The following is a 24,021-nucleotide window of genomic DNA, read 5'->3' as shown; positions in this document are numbered from 1 at the left end:
TTTTGGTATGAAACAGGAGAGGGAACATTGGTTTGCTTAGCACACTCAAATTGTCCTTGTGTTTAAATGGTCATAAATGTTCTAACTTTCTGTAGATACATTAGGAAGATATTCAAATGAAATGTGCAGAGAGAAATTAAAATGCATTAGCTACATCTATTTTAGCTAAATAATTTCCCGAGGAAATAATTGCATTCAAATCTTGCAAAAGTCATTTTCAATAGAACATCGGGAGATGCTAGATTCATTGTAAGAAGATCTTGGGGATTAAGGGACAATATTAATGATTTATTTTCATTTTATTTTTTACTATCCTGAGCAGTAAGAATGATATACAGCCTTTGAGGATTACTGTGCTCTTGTTTAATTAGATAATATTTAATTAATTTCCTGAGTTATTAATCTTTGTGAATCATGTGCCATCAGATGGGCTTCTGGTACTTAACAGTGGTAGAAATTATTTATGTGTTTTTTATCTCACTACCTTCTGCCTCCAATTTTTTGCTCTCTCTTGCTTTTTTCCTCTACCCACAAGCCTTGCCTTTCCCTTTAGCATTCTAAATCCTGTAAATTATTCACTCATCCTCTAAGGATGACCCACTCACTGGGCAGGGTAAAGAACTGCCCTAGCAATAGGAACTGAAAGCCAGCAGACCTCTCCTTTGTCACAAGGCTACTAATCTAACCCATTACTCTCCTCTCTTATAAGGTATTTGCTGCACAGGGCTACAGAATGAACAGGAGAAATAGAGTGTCCCTTGTCATTGCCTGATCTGTAAACTGCAGTTCCCAAATTCCTCCTGTCTGCAAAGGGTGTGTAGCTAAGATCTCTCATTGTATCTATAGTTCAAAGCAAGTAGGTCTGTAACTGCAGAGGCTATATTAAAAAATCAGCATTATTTTATCTGTGTCAGTTGTGCATTATGGCAGGAAAAGTTAACTAAGCTCTAATATTTAAAGTAACAAAGAAGTTGTTGAGCACAACCTCCAGAGGAGGCTTTGGCTGTAAATACCAGGTGGAAAAATACAAACCATTCCAGGGTAGTTTATATTACTATTGCCAAAAAACCCTAAAATTTCTTTTCATCTCTACAGATGAAAAAATTTTATTCACAAAATGAATGATTTTGGTTGACAGGGAAACTGTCTTTGCACTCTGATAACTAAAACTTCATGTTTAGAAGTCATGTGAGAAAATAATTATTTTGATTTTAGTTAAACAAACAGGCGTTAAAAGAAAAAATGCTTGAAAGGAATGTTCAGGGGTGACAACATTGCAACTATTATAGGTGGAGTCAACACTGCTTTAAAACTAATTTAAATTACTTACACAAAAATCAGGGCATCTCATTCGCTGTTCATTTATGAAAAGCTCAACTGCAGCGCAGGCTGCCTATAAAAAGGCATTATTTTCAATATCATAAAATAAATATCAACAACATTTTTGCCACAGAAGGAATTGACTTTCAACATTATTCTCCGACTGTTGCTGAAAAATGATGTTTCTTGGGTTCAAATAAAATCTTATTTGAATGCAGAGTTTAATATGTTATCCTTCAAAAGGTTTATATTTTAGTTAGCAGAAAACAAACAAATCCTTTTTTCTGATAAAACATTGAAATGAAAAGTGTAAATTCAAGTAATACTGTCACCTACCTGTGTTAGAATCTGTTTTAATGAGAAAAATTCACAGCAGGTGTCTTAACCATAAAAAAACCTCAAGAGCTACAAATTAAAAGGTTGACAGGCAATTTGGAAACGTCCAGCCATTACTAACTTCTTGTCTATAATGGTGTAGTAGAAACAAAATGAATTGCCATATTGATGGCAGTAAGATGTACAAAAGAAATGTCAATGATTAGTTAGTGAATAGTCGCACCAAGACACTCCATATGTGCAGACACCTTTTCTCCTCTTATGTAACTTATCCTCAGTTTTGAAATTCTGAAAGAAGCAATGAGTATAGTCCAGCAATAAAGAACCGAGAATAGGGATCCATCTCTTGTTTTGAAAGTCACTAGAGGTATAGAAATGCAAATTGCTGAACACAACAGACATGGTTGTTCTGTGGAGACAAAAGGTCTCAGCCAAGAGCACATTTCTCTTTGCATTTGCTCTGTGCCTGTTTAGATAGGTATTCAGTTCCCAATCACTTTACAATGATCTAACCACTAGTCTTCAGCTCCCTCAGCTGAGCACTGCTTCCCTCTTCCAGTAACCAAGAGCTTTAGTGGGAGTAGGAGCAGCCCACTGATCCAATAGAAAAGATGATATTAGTTAATATGCTAGGTCATGATGCTGATCCTGCTTGCCCCGTGGTCACAGTGCTGGTGGAAAGGGAAGAGGAATGTGAGGCCACAAAGAACATAAGTCCTTCCAGATGGGAAATTTTATAAAAGCTTTGTATATTTTATTAAAATGCTAGTGCTTTCTAAGAGGTGGTTGCCTTGCATACTTGAACTTCTGCAGTTTGTATGTTAGTCTGGGAACTGTTAGCACAGCTGTTATTGCTACTGGAAGTCTATGACTAATGTTCTATCACAAGGACTTCATAAACATTTTAAATAACTGAGTGACATTTTTTAAATAAATGCAAACCTACTTAAAGGAATTTTCAGAGATTCTTTGTAAAGAGACAGCATCATGCAAATAGTGAGGCTATTTCAAAGGCAGTGCCAGGATATAGGAAAATTTAAAGACTTTTTGTATTGAGAGAAAGAAGGTGTTATGGACTGAAGGAATTTTCAGGTTGTTGTAATATCTTCACAAATGTTCAACATTGTGTGCATTACTAGATCAGCTACTAAGTTCCTATTAGAAAGCAAACCTGAAAAATAAATGTTAAAGCAAACGATCATGATTTACCCTGTATCTGCTCTGAGCTTTATGAGAAGATATAGAGTCGTCAGACCCAATTCTCAATCATGATTTCTGAAGTACAAGGCTTGTAACCGTATGATCTCTGCACTTGAGGTCGCTCAGACTTGGTGCTAGAACTGTTACCTTTCCATGTGACAAGTCCTGTGAAGATCTGTGGTTCTGTGGTCCTAACTTGGCCTTCCTATATAGTACCTGACTGACTTTAGTAAGCTATTAATGCATTCAGACACACATTTATAGTTTTCTCTGTAATACTTCTTTTCAGATTATATTATGACTGCTGGCAGCAGGGACCTGTGAAGAGCTACTCACAGTCCCAAAGACCTACTCAGAAGTCGCAAAAAGGAAAAAAGACTATGAGCAGTGAAGAACATAGGAGCTGGTGACCTCTAGTTCTGATTAATATAAAAGTCCTCTCCCATGGTTAAATAAACGTAATATCTAGAAGAAGCCACGACGTAGTTGAGGGCTAATTAGTCTTACAAACGGAAGTAATAATCAGATCAAATTATCTTTCCACTCTTTCTTCAAAGAAGATGTCACTGAAAAAGTAAGTATGAATGACAGGTTTAGTCAATCCCTCTAAACAACCTATGGAAGAAAGCCTTGGCTATAAACTAGAAGGAATGTTTGCACATGTCCCACTCAGCTTAGTCTTGTCTGCAAACTGATTTAAGGTGCATTTAATCCCCTCGTACAGATTGTTGATAAAGATATTAAACAGGGCTGGTCCCAATACTGAGCTTTGGGGAACCCCACTAGTGACCACCTACCGACTGGGTGTAGCAGCACTCGCCACCACTTTCTGGGCCCAGCCATCAAGTCAGTTTTTAACACAACGAAGAGTCCATCTGTCCAAGCCATGGGCTTCCAGCCTTTCCAGCAGAATGTTGTGGGAGACAGTATCAAAGGCTTTACTGAAGTCCAGGTAGACAACATCCACAGTCTTTCCCTCATAAAACGGGGCACAGGGAGAGAGACTTTATTGCTCTCTACAACTACCTGAAAGGAGGTTTTAGCAAGGAGGGGGTCGATCTCTTCTCCTAGGCAAATAGTGATGGGATAAGAGGAAATTGCCTCAAACTGCACTAGGGAAGGTTCAGTTTGGACATCAGGAAGAATTTTTTCACTGAAAGGGTGGCTAAGCATTGGAATGGGCTGCCCAGGGAGATGGTGAAGTCACCATCCCTGGAAGCGTTCAAGAAATGATTGGACATGGAATTAGTGCTATGGTTTGGTTGACAAGGTGGTGATTGGCCAAAGGTTGGACTTGACAGCCTTGGAGAGGTCTTTTCCAACCTTAATGATTCTATGATTCTATAACTGTATTGAGTTGTTCACTGACCTGTTTTCCCAATTGTTTCAAACACTCAGATTCAATGACTGAGTTGTGTGATACACAGAGAAACTGCATATTTATATTTGTCATGATGCTGAGAACCTCTTTCATGCCAGCCCACTTTATAACAAGTACTTATTACTGCAATAGCACTGGTGAAGTGACTTTTCATGGAATCAATGGCAAAATGTCAATGATTTTGAGAGATCAGACCCAAAATATTTTCCAATTACAGTACTCCAAATTTATTTTGAATGCTTTTAAAAATGTTTATCTCCACTGAGGCAATGGAGGAAGACCTACTTGTTATTTCAGCTTGCAAATTTATTTGTGCAACAAGAATTATGGGAAAAGCATAATTAAATACTGTATTATATATAGTTTCTCCCTTTCTGTTGGGATGGGTCAGAGCACATCATGTGCTTTGTTAGTTTAACAGAGGCCATTGGAAATTTATGTCTAAAAGTTACCTATGCTGAAATAACTGACATATTAAAAAATGGCTTCAACAATGAAGTAAAGATTTGTGGCATCTTCCTCCTAAAGAGGGTGTGTGTTTAAATCCTTGGACCTCCAACCCCAGCCTGTGATGAAGTAATAATACAGAATTTGCCTTAAGTAATATAGATAAAAGTAGGACAAAAAGGGAAGGTTGTAGGGAAAACCTAAGGAATAAAGAAGAAGCAAATAATAACTACTCAAAACCATGAAGAAAATAGTTTCCCAGTGATGGAAAGTAAGTATATAGAATAATTCAGAAATGAGGTTTGCAAATATAAGCTAGTATAATTGGGTTTAAAATATCATCCTCAAGGAGAAGGCTGTTTATTATGTTATCCCTTTCAAATAATACCAAAGCTTCTTAATTTGATATAGCCTTTATATATAAAAAGATATTTTCATTTGTAAGAGATTAGATTTTTTTTTAAAATCTTTGTTAGAGAAATTTCCACTCAGGCTGAAGCATAGTTGAAAGTGTTTGGAATTTCTAAAATCAGCTCAAGTTTGATTTACAGAAAATGAAAGAGAGGAGGCAGCACATGTGGATTAAAACCAGTGTTTAAAAGGCTCTGCTTACATCTAATTTTAACAGTTTGAGAACAAAACTAAATTTTCATTTGAGGGATATGTCCTCAAAATAATTAAAATGAGACTGCAAATAGCTCTAGGAAGAACTGCCTTATTTTACTAGAGATTCAGAATGACCTTGCTGAGTTATGTATGCTTCTGGATTAAGATAATTTGTACATGGTTGATGACTTCACACATGTTGGTGACCATGTGAGAATATCTTACCTTTGAGCTCACTCTCAATATCTTATACTATAAACTGAAAGGAATGTCAGAGACTTTCATTAGAGAGTTACATTGATATTTTACATTTTGCAAAATATAGGTATACACACGGATCAAGAACTTGTGGTATAAAACTTATTGCAGATATGAAATAAAGCATATCAGAAAGGTTTTCTTTAAACCTGTGTGCAGAGAACTTGAAAATAAATGATGGATTCAAATACTCTGATGATAGTGAGGTTGACCATTAAGTGAATCTTTTTTATTTACACAGTGAAGCAGAGAGTAATACACTCACAGTTATACATGTAGAAATTGAGCTGGTGAGAAACACATGTTGGTCTTCTCAACATTTGCCTCAGAAGTTTGGCACTAGTGAATAAGCAATTAGCCAGAACTAACTGTTTCCTATTTTACATGTTTGGTTTGTTTTCAAATCATTGGACATTTAATATGCAGGTTTAAAATTTTATAACAGATCTTTTTGGAATGTTTTTTAGTATCTGATAATTAGGGCTTATTATTAATGAATGTTTTTTATTAAGGATTGCTTACAAAATAACTCTGTTTATGTAAGTCAGATATACTTATGAGAATTTATTGCATAAAGCATATCACATTCAAATAAAAGTTAAAAGATATACACAGGAAAAAATATTTCCTTCTGTAAGAAGCTATAGCTGAGAATGATTTATGGTTAGTTTAACATCAAAACATACATAGTAAAAACACAATGTTCTTATTGCATAAGAAATTACTCATTAAATATTTTTAAGAGGTGAGGGGAAAAAGAAAATATGTTGTTAATTTCAAAAGGTGAGCTTCACTTAATATACTGTAAACAAGTGTGCTGAAAAATTAAATTTTCTTGAAATTTAAAAGCAAATATAATTAAAGTCCTAAGAAGCAGGCACAAAACCCCTGCTTGTACTTGGGAAAAGTTAGTTTGCTAATATATTTGGTCATCACATAGCACCATTTCCAAGAAGGGGTAGTCAAAAAAATCAGAAACAGAAGTAGGTGAATTCAAATTTATTTGTTCAGGAAGAGAAGTGAAAACTGGAATACATTATTTTTTAAAGACTGTTATTAACTAGTCCAATGTCTTGCTGAACTGCATTATTTTGATATATTAAGAGAACTATGAAAGCAGTTATTATGTCTGATGTGTTTTCAATATCAGAATCCTTTGCTAGACCTTCTCTAAATGCATGAATTTCCTACAGACACTAAAAATGTTTTAGTAAAGGATTAAATTAATGGAAGGTTTGAAACTTAAAAACAAATTAATTTTGATTTGCCAAAAATAAAAAGTTTCCTTGTAAAAAGAAAAAGTAATTAGAACTTTCTGTCATATTCCCAGGATCAGACTTTTAAATTTTTTTGATTTGAAATAAAGTTACTATTTTTTTGAGCCATCACAGAAGTCATGCCCTTAAAGACATATTCTACAGGAAGTTATCATTAGGCTAGTTGTAACAATGCTCATTAAAAGAAGAAACAAAATTTGCTGCAAAACTTTTTCCCTGTTCATCTGTAAGAAATATCTTGTTCTTAAGTTGGAACTTGCAAATTAATTTCCTTTTTAACATAGTCTTTTGAAGAGAAATCATACTCGGTTTGCTCTGGTCAGTAGTTTCCACAGGAAATGTCCAAAGAAACCTTTCCATTCTTCTATCACATCCAAAAGAAGCTCGCTTTGCTAGCAAATGTTCATGTGTTTATCACCTCAACTTTCAGTCTCTCAACTTAGGCTAACGCTTTCAAAGGCAGTCTCTTAACTTCCAAGGCAATGCTTTTAGGATTATAACCTACTCACCTCAAACACTTGCAAAGGCTGATATTCTCCATTTTTGGAAGTCCAACAAAAAATCCTTGCCCAAGTTTATAATGTCAGTCATGCTGCAGGACACCAAAAATCAGTGAACCCTCTTCCATCTGTTGTACCCATACAAATTTCCAGTGTTTTTTACAATAAATCATACATAAGATAGTAGTCAGTAGCTTATACAAAATTTCTAAAATAACCTCATGTTTTACGAAGAAAAATAAGAATGGTAAAATGTATATATTGGAATTGAGGAAGATAACCGTAACACCTGATACTGAAAGGAACAGTTGCTTATTAGCCCAAAAGAAAGATGTAAAGAAAAACCTAAGTTCAGCAAAAATGCCATGAAATAAATATTTCTTGAAAGAAGCTGTCTTTAAAGAAATATGTCCTCATTTATCATTATTTTTCATTGTCCAGTTGTTGTACCATAACGTTAATACTTGAGAACTGGGAAGTGAACAAAAACAAAAATAGAAGCAAAAAAAAAAAAAAAAGGTGAGGGTGTAAATTAAATTATTTTTGTGGCAGTGGAATACATATGGTGAAAACTAAATTTAGATTGGCTGTGGTCCCATGCATCCCATTAATTCTGGCTTTCAAACACAGAAAGACTGCTTGGAACAGCCTCAGCACAGTGGGGTCCTGGCCCAAGACACTGAAGTATTAGATGAGAAGAGTAACCATGTGTAAATATTCACACACATATATAAACAGACAGGAAGCAATGCATATAAAATTCCAAATATCCATTCTCAACCATCCCTCATTTGCCTCCCTGAAATGAAGGGAGGTAATGTCTGATCTGCATGAAGATCTGACACTTGTCCTTAATCACAACCTACTAGTGTCTAACAGGACACGAGCAAAGCTTATACACTCCACCACTGACAGGGCAGAAATTAATATACAGAAATATTAAGGTTAGTACGAATTAAATGAATGGAAGTTGGGTTTTATAGAGAAAGGAGGGAGAGGAAAAGAATGTACAGGTATGCAAGGGAGAAAGTTTTGATTTACAGGATATAGGCTTCAGTTTCTTAGAGTTAATCAAGAGAACGTTTGTGTTAGTCAGCTTCTGGCAGGAAGGCATATTCAAGGAAATCTGGGGGGAAACTGAGCAGAAATCTGAACTTTTTTAGTTGCAGTGATTGATCTGTAGGGTCTATCCTCATTACACCACTTCTCACCGCACACCATTTCTCACTGAACTGAAATCTTGAATTTTTATATAATGAACTTTCCATTTAAAAAAGAATAAAGCAAGATTTTTTCTATTCCCCTGGCAATCCACAACTGTGCCTCTAGCTGTTTCTGTAGCCTGATTGGCAACATGGGTCCTGAAGAATCATAGCCTGGAAAAACACTGTAGAGACAAAAGTTCCCAAAGAAAGAGAATCCCAGAACCCAATTTTGCAAGATCATGCCAGATTTAAATTCCTCTGTCAAAGAGAATCTATTGTAACCTATTCACCAGCTGTGGAATTAGAGAAATATCTGTACTCTATCAGCTATCACCTTGCATTTGTGTACAAAACTAGGAGTCACCATGTAAACTGAAGTGGCCCATGATGTATTTGTCAATATACCAAACCAAGATAACTTGAGAATGAGAAAACTATCTGCTTTACATCCTACAGGCCTATCCACTTAGGTTTGTGTTCAGATATAAATGATGACTATTTGGAGAATTGTTCTGTGTGATCTTACAAAAAACCCCCCAAAACCAAATAAAACCATTCAGACTAAACTGGTTACGTTTCCCAGTTTTCTTGTTTCTGAAATATGTCCTTAATGAAGTCTCTTACTGAAAGATGTGGTTATCATTCTTGTGAAATTCAGAGGGAGATTTTACTTGGGAAGGTGACAGAAGTAAGAAAAGATAAAATAAATCAGAAAAATGCAGCTACACTGACTATTTTTTTTTTTCCACTCCTATGCTTTCTACTTTGATCTGTTGTGTCCCACAACTTGATAAATTGTTAAATTAAGGACGGTACTTGAAATTGAAATGTGAATTAATTGCTTCATTAGTGTTTTCAGGCTCCATTCTAGAGTAAAAGTACAGAACTGTGGTTTGATGTAGAAGTAAACTGTGTTTAGGGTACACTAAAAACCACAGTGATGTTTCAAGTAAAATCTTGCAAACTAATACAAGTCAGCTGGAACATGTTAGCTGTTTCTGGCTGTCAAAACAAGATATTTAGAGAGGTATTTCCCCAGCTGAGATTCAAAGAAAATAAATGTTATTTTTACTGTTAAAGTTCTGCAATTGCCCTAAGTTACAGGTGAGGGCACTATAAGCAAAAATAAAACCTTAGGACAAACTAAATGCTAATACTTTTAAAGTGAAATATCTTCAAAAGGCACAAGGAAATGTGATCATTGACATCTCAAATTACAGGACAGTAAATCCCAACTGAAGAGTTTTATAATTTGTACATAAATACCGTTATTTAGGGAATAATTGAAGCTTTTCCTTATAAATTGTATATTATGTGCACTTGCATATAGACATTCGCAGAAAATTGCCCATAACCAAAATTTATATAACCAAATAGGATTACCTATGAAAGGTTAAATCTGCTGCCCAGTGTACTTGAATCAGGGTATAATCTGAGATATAACTGCGCAACAAGAGGAATGAAAGTACTAGCTCATATTTTTTCCTCTATGGTTATCAAACTTCACTTGATAATGTTGCAGGAGAACTACTATTCTAAGATAGCTCAATTTTTAATTTCATTAAATAAATGCAACATTAGAGTGTTTCTGTACTTGTTTTCAAATAGTAATTTCAAAGATCACATGCTCAGAATTATTTGAATAGCATTATTAAATGGCATAATATTAAATAATAAATAGTTTTTTTTTTCTTTTCTAAATTGCTAAATAGGGCTTTAAAAATAGAATTTTTTTTTGTTTCTTTTTTTAGTCTTACTTCTATTTTACTAGTATGAAAGGTATTTTGAAAGGCAGCTACCTTGATTTTTCCATTAGTTATATCATTTCACTTCCAAATACTTAATTGAATTAAGCAGGGAAAAAGGCCATATTTAGTAACTGATGTAAACGAGATGGTTTTAAAGAACACTCAGTATCAAACTCTTTCTCTGACAGTGAAGCACTTTTTCTATTTAGCTGACTCAGCACACTATTCAGAAGTTCAGCAAGAAAGGAATAGGGTCTTTATTTAAAAGTTTTTAACAGGATTTGGACTTTGATTTCATGCTAATTTCTTACAGTCTAAGATATGAAATAATGGAAATGAAAAGTATTTTTCTAGAAAGACTGATATGAAGAAATGCAGACTGCTGTCTGAAAACTGGTATGAGGCAACTGAAGATACTGGCATGGTTCATGCACAAGAGTGGAATCTTATACTTGCCTTCCTCTGAGTAAAATTCTTAAAAAAAATAATAAAAAAGTGTTCCAAGAATATGAAGGAAGAAAAAAAAATAAGAAGAAAATAGCTACAGTGTCTGGGATTTCAAAACTCATGAGACTTCCAAAAGTTTGCAACCTTGAGCTATTACTGTCTTACTTTAATGAAACTGTGAAAGCAGAAATACGCTGTAGTGAAGAGCTTCATGAAGAGAAGACAAACAGAAATATTGGACTCAGTTACCAAAAGTCTGTCATCCTTCAAAGCACTAGACATCAGGTTCAAAACCTAAGCTAATAAAATTTCAGCTAATCCAGTGTTTGTGTGTAGGCTCTGTGACACAGAATTATAAAATACCTAAATGTTTTGATCTTACCCCACATTTAAACCTATCAGATACAAATGTAAGCAAAGACTGCTTGGCAGAGGGATTCACAGTGGAACTCACTTTTGAAACCTGGGATATCAGGTCAATTTTTCTATCTATCTTTACACTACCTAAACATAAAAGCTAGTCAACTCAAATTCTAGGTCAAAGTCATCTATTAGTGGGACCAAAATAATGCACTGTATGCATAAGCGGTTTGCTCAATGCCTTCTTTATTCACAGCAACACTGACAGCTGTGTAACCCCAGAATGGTCCCCAGGATCCCAAGACAGGGAGTAAGATTGTCTGTAAAACACATGGTAAGAGTGAGGAACCAAGAGCATGATAATGATGGAATCACCTACTCCCAGAACACTGCAAGAAGACACTTCAGGTAATCTGATGGTTACCAAAAATCTCTTCAAAGTTCCAAAGCCTCTCTCCTGAGAGCAGACAGCTAACCTATCTTTTTAGTTAACTCTTCTAGACTACACCCTTTTCACTTCGAGAGGTAATATACCTTTGGATTCCCAGAACCAACTGCAAGTACAGTGGCTCAGAATCACCCCCAGTGGATTTGGATCTCAGGTCTTCCCAAGTGTATCAAAATGGTTGGAATGGTACTATGCAATTCACAGAGCTCAGTCCGGTTCTTGTCTCTTTTCCTTTTTTCAAGAGAAAGCCTTAGGTGCATTTTGGATAGAATATCTTCTTTTGTGAGTCCCATACACTGAGGCCCTGGTACAGGAGATGCTATTTGTGCCAAGTCCCCCTCACACCTAGTCACAAGCTTGTTACCAGGTTGCCTCAACCTGTTGACAAGAAAGTGCTTCCTGATATGCACTGAAATAAAATTTGGGGTAAGAAATTGTCCCTCTAGAATTTAAGTCCCCTCAATGTTAGGTGGTAATAGCTGAGAAGAGCTTCTTTGGACTGCAACTTGGACCTAGTTTCCAAGGTGTCATTCCTAAGGAGGTACTTTATGCATTGCTCCTCAGTGAGTGAGAATGCACTTTTATAACATTTTGAAAGCATAAGTACCTATAATGAGCTTGATGATACAAAATAAAGACAACAATGTCACAGTGAGGCAAATGTAATTTTTCTTTCAACTCAAGGTAGCCAGATTATCATCCCGTATTTCACGTTTTGAGAGCAAGAGAGCACTACTTCCATACACAAATATTTTAGGTTACACCTCTAACACTTAGTAAGATTTTGATGATGTTAAGTTTGAGCAGGTACAATTAAAAAATAACTATAAAAATTACAAAGTAATGCCTTGTTTTTATAATAGTAAAAGAATGTGGAATAAAAAAAATCCCAAGTTGTCACATAAATTTCAGAATTTAACAAAAATATATTTTCTTTCATACTTGTTTTGCAGTAGAAACAGCTCATGAATGTAGACATTTATCTGATACATGTTCCTTCCACAAAAGTAGTAGTTTTGATATAAACAATTAAGTTTCACTGAATCTTCCATGCAAATGAAGATTAAACAGTTGGTATTTATCAAACAAATGATGAGAACACTGTCTGGTAAAACACAAATTAAAATCTATTGCCGAAGCTAAAAATATCTATAAAAATTATTCTGGTGGCACCTACCCATAATATTTAAGAGTCTAAGTTCCCAAGAGAAAAAAAAAGAAAGATAAGCCTACTTTCCCACCTTGCTTCCTCCATCGTCCACCTTGCTGCCACCAATGGAGCTATGAACCCCAAAATTGTTATTGATGCAAGTGTCCTGCAGATCAATACTTTCTAGTGCCCTCAAATATATCCATATATTACCAATCATCAATCTTCCAGTTTCAAATTTTCTTTACTCCAAAATGGTAAAAGTGGGGTTTTTAAGTGTTAATCTTAGATAACACAATACAGTTGTGACAATTTGTGATGCATGAGGCTCCATTTTCATTGCAAACTACTTTAATCATGTATATAACACCAAATAGGTCACCTATATCATGCATAAAACACTGAAAGAAAGTAAGTTTGTGTCAGAGCACAACTAAAGAAACTCCCTCCAAGTAAGTTCAGAAGTAAGAAGTCCCAAGCATTTGATATCAAGCTCTGTGAGAAATAATTTATTTAATGAAGAACATAAAAACACTGACAGTGGGAAAGTATCATAAGTAGTTGATTCTTGCAGCAATGCTCTGCTAATACAACCAGCAAAAGGAGGAAAGCCTCAAGAGTGGCCACTATGGCCACTATGTCTCAGCCAAGAAATCATATATTTCTGGAGATTAGGAGCCCAGAGAAGGAAGTAATTGGCCCAAGAGATGGTACTTCTTATGACACAGATGTTTAAATACTTCAGGGGAGACATCTCCTTTACTTCAGGGTTTCACACAGTTTTATTTACCGCAGATTCATGGCCAGTGATTAAAAGGAAAACCGTTGTCGTGTTCCAGCATCTGTATCCAAAACCCTCCCGATATTGTTCAGCCAAATCTACTTTATTTAATTTACTTGAGTTTGTGGGCCTGCATGAAAAATACAGCTGAATTAATTTGTCGTCTCTTGTATAAATGAAGTAAACTATGCATGAGTAAGAAAAGAATAGTTTTTTACTGAACCAAAGCATTATCTTAACAAGAATAAGTATACATATCATAATAAACCAAATATTCATGCAAATTAAAATCTGAAATAATGATTTGTAGGCTAAGACAAATGTACACTCATACATTTCAGTATCACATAAAAGCATTTAGTAAATGGCTAAAGTAGCAATGCTGTTTATCTATCATGATTTTATGCCTTTTGTAGTAGTTTAAACCAAGTTTTCCCCCTGCAGTTGAAAGTGGTAACCCCCAGGGGGTGGTAAGTTTTGAAGTTTTGTCCAATGAGTGCTTCTGCAAAATATAAACATATCACAATCAAAGAGAAGAGAAGAGTTGTAGTCGTAGTAGTAGAAAGTAGCCATGTTGTAAGACCACGAGGAAGGGGGTTCGGAGCCCCTTGGGCCCTCTGGGGCCCCCAAGCCCCCAGCTGGGGGAAGCTGCAGAGACATGGAACAGTGTTAGACTGGGCTAAGTGTCTGTAGTTAAGCCGGGAGATGCTTTTCCACTGTGAGCAGCAACCAGACATACTGAAAGCCACGGCAGCCAGCACTGACCAGAGGAAAAGTGGTGGCGCAGAGCCAAAAGGTAAGAGAGCAGCAAAACAACCATGCAGCAAAGCAGGCAGAACTTCTACCAACCTGAGAGAGAAAGAACGGCAGCAGAGAACAGAACTAAGTTTCTACAGAGAGAAAGCTTGGGGGTAAGAACTGCAAAATTCCCCTAAACTTCCTTTGAGATCCCTTCAGAAATGGAGGGGGTGGACTCTTACTGATTAGAAGTCCTAGATGGAGTAAAGGAGCTAAGAAACTCAGTCGTCCTGAGAGCTTAGCCAGGACAGTGTGTGGAGGTTGACCTTGAGGCCCTCCCTTGCTGCAAGCTACAAAGAAGCTCGCAGCCATTTTGAAGCAGGGCACAGAAGCTCTGGAAGGGGCTGAGTCCCCTGAAGATATCAGACTGTCCCGAAGACCCCCCTGGGCTCGTGATATGACCGTGGTGGAACGACCTTTGGCTGGGGTAACGTAGCCCACGGAAGACGCCTTTACCTGTGTCAAGGGGCCGAGGGGGATACCCCCTCGTGAGTGCTGGCAGAGGTCCAGCTATGAGCTGGTGCAAGAAAAGAAGAGAGAGAGCCTGCTGCCTTAGAGACATTGCTGCTCTGAAGAAGGGATCTGTCCTTCTTCCCTTCTAGACTTTTATTTGGAGGGGAGAAGAGATCTGATCCATTGTAAATATTTATGTCATGGTAGAGATAGCTAACGTTGTATATAATGTATTGTAGTATTTATTTGTACAGTCATTGTAATATATTCCCTTTCCCCATTTTGAGTCTGTGTAATTGTCTGGAAAACACATCTTACACCAGGTTGAGATGTGGGAGGGGGAATGGAGCTAGGGAACTGGATTTTTGGAAATCTCAAACCATGACACCTTTATAAAAGTTTAATTTCCTTGGTTCCTCTGGATTTTGCTCTTGCCCTCGCTGGAAATACAATTGAAATCTTTAACTTTGTCTATTTATGGAAACACAGTAAACGAGTTACTTACTATTTTAAAGAAGACAATAACAAAGTAAATTTTTGAAGTAAAATTTTTGAAGGCTGCATCCCAAATAATGAGAGGAGTAAGCAAAAAAACTAAAACTGGTTTGAATGTCATTATGGAACTGTATTACACATTTTGAAAGGTGTGCATGTGGGTGCATACTGCAGACAGATGACGAATCAGAACAACTATGCATTATGATTATTAAATGCTAACACAATTATAACAGTCAGGTACCACATTTACTCAGGATATTATGCTGATATACCACAGATGCAGAATTATTAGTAAATTTAATACCTGTGCTTCCATAAAGAAGGCTAGTGGTTGCATCTAAGTCTACCAAATAAAAGATATTAAATTAAATATCAACAGGCTCTTAATTGATGAAATTTATTACATTGAAAGAAAAAAATCCAAGAAGAAGGGAAAAATTTTCAGATAGACTGAGCGAAGAAGTTTCATTGGAATATTCTTTGGTGGTTTTATACTGAAATTTGTGCTTCCTCTTTAATATAATGCTGGTCTTAACAAGTGATGTCAACTTCAAAACATGCCTTAAGAACAGAATGAAGCATGGTGATGAAACAATTTATGAAATGATGCATAAATAGTCTGTGCAGTTTCCCTATGAGACTTGACAAAACATACTGGATTCTATCCAGACATCAAAATGTAATTAAGTATGATTTATTATGTATATTCATGGATTATTCACATCTGAACACTTCGCTTGCTTGAACTGCATTAGGGTATTTGGCCCTGATCTATGAAATATTTCAAGTGAAAAATCAAACTAGAGAAACTTTTCCTGGAGGAAATAATTTTCTCTTTGTCTCCCTTTCTACAGATCTGGAGCAATTAATAGTGTAAAACGTTGGATTATGTTAGATCATTAAGCTAAATATTTAAAATAGCAACAGATTGTGCCAATACAACACACAGTGTGATCTTGCAGGAAAGAGAGCCCAGCTATGGGAGCAACACCAATATTCCATACGTTCAGGTTGATGGTGAACACATTAAACAAAAAATGATTTGCTCCCAATGGCAACAATATTGCCACAATTCCTACATAAACCAGCAAGGTGTCAAAACAGTTCAAGAACCACTCTGTGCCAAATCTCTACATTTTCATGTCTTCGTCAGGACACTCTTTTCAAATATACCAAAAGCCAAAAGAAGTTCCATTTTCTCTTATTTCTAAAGATGAGAAATCTCTCATCTCTTCAATCCTGCCAGACTAGCCTTAACCTGTTGTGTTCTTGATTTAAGAGGTTGAAATTTTTTCTTTAAAGAAGTGGTATCAGATGATTAAGAAAAGAAGAAGACGTACATTCTCCCCTTGCTCTACTCTTCCCCCCCATTCCCTGCTCCATGTAAATATATCAGTTTTTAAATGTTCTGCGCATTTCAGTGTGGCTCAAACAACTCTTACAAGACATTGAGAAAAAACACAACCTCCACAGTCCACCTCTCCAACAGTAAAGGTGTTATCTTTGGACGTATGGCTAACAAACACACTACTACTGCTTCCTTTCTTAAAGTACGCTTGCTGTAACATTCCTGTGTACCACAAGTTCTTCGCTCCTCCAAGGTTTAATTTGACCCTCTTTTTGGCAGCTAAATTTGGCAACAAATTTGAGACCCTTTGATGTAGCAACATTTCTGTGAAATTCTCTCCGTGTGGTAAGAAACACTGGGAGGCCAGTCACTGGCTGGGGGCACTCTGAAGCAGTTATTAACAGTAACAGTATTAACTGTATTAATTTTGCTGTTTGTCATGTCCTGCTACCAAGGCCTAAAGAATGTTTATAAATCCTATGGACTATACTATGGGCTGTTTAATTGTAAAAATATGTTGGAAAAATGGAGATTAAGTACCAGGATTTGTTCTGGAATAAAAATGAATGCAGCTGATAAAGGTATTTAGATTGAAAGCAATGCAGATTGTCAGCAACAGAGTGTTGTAACAAAGTTTAAAGCATAATGTAGAAAAAAACCACATCCATTTCCAGAAGGAAAAATCATCCTTTTTTTTTTTACCATTGAGCTCTCTAAATAATACTGTCTAATTTTATTTATTTATTTATGTGAAAATGGTTAGCATCCTGTTACTATGGTAACAATTTGCCTTGCTGAGTGCATCTTTGCTAACATCCCCTTGCTGTAGTAATGCTTCCATCTGGCAGTGACAATTTTTTTGCTTGAGTGAAAATTCCCCTAAAGTATAAAAATCAGGCCACTTATTTTTAGAAAGCTGACTGCCCCACCTCCTACTGACTTGCAGAGTCCCCGTCAGAATCTCTGTAAATTCAGTCATGTGATATTGATATCTTAATGAAGGAGATAAGCAACTCTGTAAAAAATGATTCAGTTACAAAGTTAACCAGTTGTCCTCTTGCCTTTGATGGAGAAAGTTTATTTTTCAATCTTTTTAAAGTGATGTTTTAAAAACCATATACCCCACCTCACCTCCTTTGCTTCACTGAAAATTAGTGGTATTAGGCAGGTGGTAAAATAAACTCAATCATTAGTAAGATGCATTTCAAGAATATCACATGAAGACTAGGAACCCTTCAGTTTCCATGGTAGATTATTTGACTCTAATACACTTAATAAACATGTTTAACATTCCATACTCTGTGGGTCAAATGAAAATAATGTAACCGCAATTATTAGGCCAAATAAATAAGGTAAGAATTCAGAGGAACAGCAAAAAATGAGTATGTACTGACAAGCCAGGTTGGACAAATATACAAGAAAAGCTCTTTCAATCATGGGCCTCCCTCATGTCTACATTTTGACATTTCAGTAACTCTTCTGAATTCTACTCTAAAGTATAAAATAAACATTATTTTTCAGTTAGAAATAATGTAAGTGGCATTAAATGTTTAATTAAATCATGCCGTGATTGTATTTTACATATCTAGTATTATAAGTCAGCTGATTAATAAATGATTCATGCATTAGACATGTTCTTCAAAATGCATAAAACCAGGTAAATCATTTTTCTGGGTTTTGGGGGGAATACAGGTAACCACCAAACTGATGATAGATCTTAGGATGCATTTTAGAGTTACTAATTTAAGTCTTTGGTGTACATGAAGAGTGTAATACGAGACAGTATTTTTCTAGATCACTCATCCAAGCATGTGATACTGTTGATTTCTCCCTTCAAAATCCAGAGCATAAGACCAGAGTGTTCTGTCCTGCTCTCTGTAGTGAACATATGTCAGGCTACTTTATATGCAAAAAATTGCTTTCCATGTGTGTTCATATACAGACAAATCTCCACCTCAGTGATGGGGGTTTTGTCCCTGAAAGTAAATGTTATCAGGAAAAAAAAAAAAAAAAGGAATTGACAGTAGCGTCTTATGTGGTATTTGAAAACAGTGGAGAGAGCACAATGTAGTTTGACCAGAAACATATTGATGGAAGAAATGGAAGAGCTGAAAGGCTGCAATGGCTTTTAAATTCTAGGTCAATTCTGTAGGGTTTGAATTCATTGTAGAACAGATATGTTTTAAACTGATAATATTTAATGTGAACAATTGAGAAAGAATCTGAAAAATAAATCCAAAATATTGAGTCCTATGTTGCAGAACATCAAACAACCCATATTTCTGAGTGAGAAGTTACCTTAGGGAAATGACTGGTTATCTTTAATGATTCAACATCTCTTGGGTTTGGGGTCTCAATACAACTTCCGAACTGCAATTTTACAAAATCTTGTTTTGTTTTTCACATTACTGTAAGCTTCCCTTCTTTCACAATGGACTATTCTTTGGGGGGTTTATTTTATACTATTGAAGAAACATGTTGCAAATTTATTAAACATGAGATAAACTGTTTTTTGAAAAGATTGAAGATAAAATTCACCATTAAAAATCTAGTTTCACTTTTTAAAGGAGGCTAGCGTGTGTAAGATAACTTTGGAAAGGTTATAGTCTGTGAGGGATACCACTACCAATTTTCTGACCAGAAAACAAAATGATAGCATGGAGTTCCTTAAGCAAAAGGATAATGCCCAATATTTTTATATTTTTCTTTATAAGGTAAAGAAATCTAACTTTTATTGAAAATCATTACTCTCTCTTTGTGTTACATACCATTATAAAGTGCATAGTTCTTTTCTTTGGGGAAAAGGTGATCTGTTGAAAAGAGAAACATTGCTTTCTCCAATATCTTTTATAGAGAAAATTTAATACACATATTTACAGTGCAGAAGAAATTCTAAAAGTCACAAGAACAAAACTAGCAGAATTCTCAGAACTATATATTTCTTGAATGGATATGTGAAAATAATAATTTACCATACCCTAGCCATAAGCATGGTGCTAAGACAGACATCTAACACTGCTCAGATGGTTAGGAAGGATCAGCTTCTCATAGGTCCAGTCTCTCTATTGGGCATGAATAAGTAACCCTCTATCTTAGTGAGGCTAAAGGGAGGAAGGTTGAATCATCACCCTGCTTGTCATCTCCAGTGCTGCTGTGCAGATCAGATACAGCTTCAATAAAGTCAGTAGTGGTGTAACATGAAGGAAGCAATATCATGAACAAAATCTTCTGGTTTTGCTTTTGTTTTTGTTTTTTTTTTTTTTTAGGAGAATTAGACTGCAGTTATTTCAAAGATTTGAAGAATCATAGAATGATTTGGGTTTGCTCGCACATGTGCTACAGGTTTGCCTCACCTCAGACTCAGGAAAGCTAATATTTTGTTGATTCCACTTCCCTGGGAAGTAGTTGCATAAGAAGGCTGTTTCTTTTCAGCTGATGTCTATTTCGTTTGGACATCAAGTCCATGATTAACGATTTTCGCTTCACAGTACTTCCAGAATACTATCTCAGAATTTAGCAAGAGAAATCTATTCTCTTACTACTGCTAATGAGAATTATAAATAGTTTGAAACAAGCAGAAAAAAATATCAGAAACAGAGGATACCAGCAATTATTTTAAAGGCAGCAATGGTTCTATTCATGGTAAAGTAAACATATTTGGCATAAAACAAGAAACTTGTGAGCTATAGGTCAAAGAAACCCAGTCAAAAGTGTACACCAGCTGAAAAATAAACAGACATCAACACAGAACTACTATTAATCTGATTTGTTACACCTGAATAGCAGTTTTCAGGTACTGAAGCAATTCAAACCTTAACATCTTTCTAATTCACATTGTAAAAATTCAATATGACTGAAGAACAAGAATTTTTTTAAATATATGAAACTTCATACTCTAAGAATCCTGTCTCAAAATCTACACTTCAGTATTCTTAAGTGTTCTATTTCATTATTTATAACAGAAAACCTACAAAAATCTGGCAAATGACAGAAAATACACCCACGCACCTGCTACTAAGTATTTATTCATGTTCGTAGGAAAGCTTAAAAAGGCTTTATATTCTTAGCAAATTATGCATCTACTTCATCACATTAGGAGGATTGTTGCTAACCTTTTTTGCAGGAAACCGCGAATACAAGACTGACATGCTGCACTGTATATCTTTCATCCACAATTCAGCCAAAGTGGATACTGGTGTCTTCGCTGCTAAAGAAGATTTCTAGGTGCTGCAGAGATACCGTGGACTCTCTAGAAGTCCACAGGTGCCACTCTTCCTCTCCACTCCAAGTGGTAAAAAAATCACTATTCCACACCCGTTCCCATTAAAATATCTTTCATCCACAACACCAAGATAAAGATATTATGTATCTGAATAACCTGCAGGTGGTGGCCCCCCCACTATAAGCCAAGAACAACTCTTGAAACTAAAATGGACAGTCTTCTAGGCTGCATAGAGAGAAGGGTTTTTGATGATTATGCAGATGAATCACAATTCCACAAAAAAAAAAAAAGGAAAAAAGTCAAACCCCTCTGCATCCAGCTTAAATAGAACTTAATCCACAGTAATTATTCATCCTTTTGAAACTTTTAAAGTGCCATTTTTCTTGACATCTTAGTAGCCCATGCACTTTCTGCCAAACAGATAGCTCTATTCAATATGTGTCATGTCTATGCAATAAAGTTATCATGAAAATTAATGGTAATGTTATGAACCTCAGAATAAAAGCAATTAACTTTTTTTTTTCCAAATGCCAACAGTACAAAACCTCTACATCTTAATTAGTTTTCTATCATCTTACTTCATATTTTTCCACAACATGTAATTATTATTTAAATAAAATAACTTTGGGGACTCATTTTCCATCATGATGGAGTAGTTTTGCTCCATGTTGACAACATGAATTTAGGTTTTACCCTAGTCTGGGAAGAATCCCTCCACCAAAAGGCTGTATTTTCTTGTAGTTGGTTTGTGTGGCTGTTTCTTAGTAGCAGGGAAGCTAAAGGGGTGGCTTCTGTGAGAAGCTGCTAGAAGCTTCCTCTATGTCCAACAAAACCAATGTCAGTCAGCTCCAGGATGGACCCATCGCTGGCCAAGGTTGAGGTTGGGCTAATTAGAAATGATGATAACACTTCTGTGATAACATTTTTAAGAAATTTAACTTAATTTTTTTAAAAAGTTGTTGCATGGATGTAATTGTGGCCAGAGAAGGGCGGAGTGAGAATACGTGAAAGGAACAACGATGTAGACGGTAAAGTCTGTGGAGAAGGATGGAGAGGAGGTGCTCCAGGCACTGGAGCTGAAATTCCCTTGCAGCCTGTGGTGAAGGCCATTGAGTCAGGCTGTTGTCCTGAAGTCCATGGAGGTTAATGGGAGTGCAAACATCCACCTGCAGCCCGTGGAGAAGACCCATGCCAGAGCAGGTGGATGCCTGAAGGAGGCTGTGAACCTGTGGAAGCCCATGCTGGAGCAGGGCCCTGGAAGGGACGTGCTGACCCAGGGAGACAGGAACCCAAGGCACAGCAGGTTTTCCTGGTAGGAGTTATGATCCTGGGGGAACCAACACTGGAGCAGGCTGTGCTGAAGGACTGCACCCCATGGAAAAGTGACCTGCATTGCAACAGTTCATGGAGAACTGTTGGCCATGGGATGGAAGCAAATTGGACAAGTTCATGGAGGACTGTCTCCTGTGGGAGGGACCCCACGTGGAGCAGGGGAAGGACTCTTCTGCTTGAGCAGCAGCAGGAACAACCTGAGATAAACTGACCATGATCCCCCTTCCCTGTCTCCCTGTGATGCCTGGGGGGAAGGAGGTAAAGCCAGGGAAGGAGGGAAGGATGGGAGGAAGTTGTTTTTAAGATTTGGTTTACTTCTCATTCTCCTGCTCTTATTTGGTTAAAAATAAATGCAATTAATATCTCCAAGCTGAGTATGTTTTGCCTGTGATGGTATCCACTGAGTGATTACTCCTGGTCCTTATATCAACCCATGAACCCTCTGGTATATTTTCTCTTCCCCTGTCCAGCTGCGGAGGGGAGTGATAGAGTGGCTTTGGTGGGTACCTGGCATCCAGCTAGGGTCAATTCACTACATTCCTTTTAAATGGACCAAGCACAGACAGATCATACAAAATCCCTTTTTTTCTAGTCTCACAATATAAAGAAAAGAATTATCTTGATCATAGGCATCATGTCAGCCCGTAAACAACACCACCCTGCTGAGGATTAAAGTAATCCATTATAACATTTTTTTCTGACAGAAAAAAACCCAAAATTATATTTTACTAAATAACAAACAGATAAAGTTTATTCTACCTTTTCCATTTACTTTCTTGGCACACACTCTGTGCAGATCAGTTAATGTACAGAATGTGATCCCTCAAGTGCTGTTACCAAGAGGAGCGCAGATTCAGTACTCTGTCGAGAATTTACTGTGTTTTGTTCTTGTTTTCAACTGAAATGGAAAAGCTTTCCCATCATCATGGCAAATACAAATGCAGCTTTTGTTTCCTAATTATCACAGCTATTTAGACCTTGAAAATATGACTTGTTTTTGCTGTAGCTGTACTGTGCAGATCTTAGAGGTGTCATAGAAACTAGGAATGATTCACTGGGAAGACATGTTCAGTCAATACTTAACCAACAACCCATAACAACAAAAAGAAAAATTGGTTACTGAAGATGGTAACTCTCTTGAAACAAGTTTTTGACACATCATTTGCTTTACTCTACTAAAGCATTTTCCCTGTTATTTTTTGTACTACAGCTATGATGCTTTATGTATTTCTCTGATAAACTGTCAATTTGTACCTTTTTAACAAGAGGGCAGAAGTGAGAGCTTTATGATAGAAAAAAAAATCAACCAACCAACCAACCAACCAAAGAAAAACCCAAAACCCAAACCAAAGGACAATGACTTTTGAGTAACTTGTATGCTTTTGAGAGAAATCTTCAAACAGTATGCAACATGGTATTTTGAAAGTCCTGTCCTACCCTTAGATATAATACTTCTTTATCTAATAGTAATCTTCCCCTTTATTTTACAAGAAAGTTCCCCCTAACATCTAGGTAATCTGTGCTATGCACAGCTAGGTACCATCTCCTTGTGTCATTCAAACTAATTAAGATTCTGCAACTAGAATTTAAGTTTACAATATTTTGATGAAACTTGACCCAAAAATGAGGCAGTTCTGTATCAGTTCTACAGCATTAGCTTTTCAAAAAGTTATCACACTCTATGCATGTAGTTGATTTTAGTTGAAATAGAAGGATGATTACTCTTTCCCCACTGCAGCTGTTTTCTCCAAAATTCCACACACAGCAGCTTGTTAAATATTTTTAAAGATAATGGATAACTGGAGGACTTCAGAAGTTACAATGGGATATAGAACCCGGTCAGTTTAAGTTCAGTCACATTGTGTCCTATGTGTTGTATGTAATATTTCATTTATATTCTTTCTTA

The 24,021-nt window shown here is 36.2% G+C and overlaps 1 protein-coding gene across 3 annotated transcripts in view; it reads right to left on the bottom strand.

Moving 5' to 3' along the window:
* FGF14 (fibroblast growth factor 14) overlaps positions 1–24,021 on the bottom strand; it is a 394,964-nt gene that overhangs the window by 139,822 nt on the left and 231,121 nt on the right. The gene's annotated exons all lie outside the window — the stretch shown is intronic.

Source organism: Corapipo altera, unplaced genomic scaffold (genome assembly GCF_003945725.1).
Source record: "Corapipo altera isolate COAL_440 unplaced genomic scaffold, ASM394572v1 0, whole genome shotgun sequence".
In the NCBI taxonomy this organism is placed as follows: Eukaryota; Metazoa; Chordata; class Aves; order Passeriformes; family Pipridae; genus Corapipo; species Corapipo altera.
Note: the sequence above shows the minus strand (reverse complement) of the source record. Positions and strands in the feature narration are given on the sequence as shown.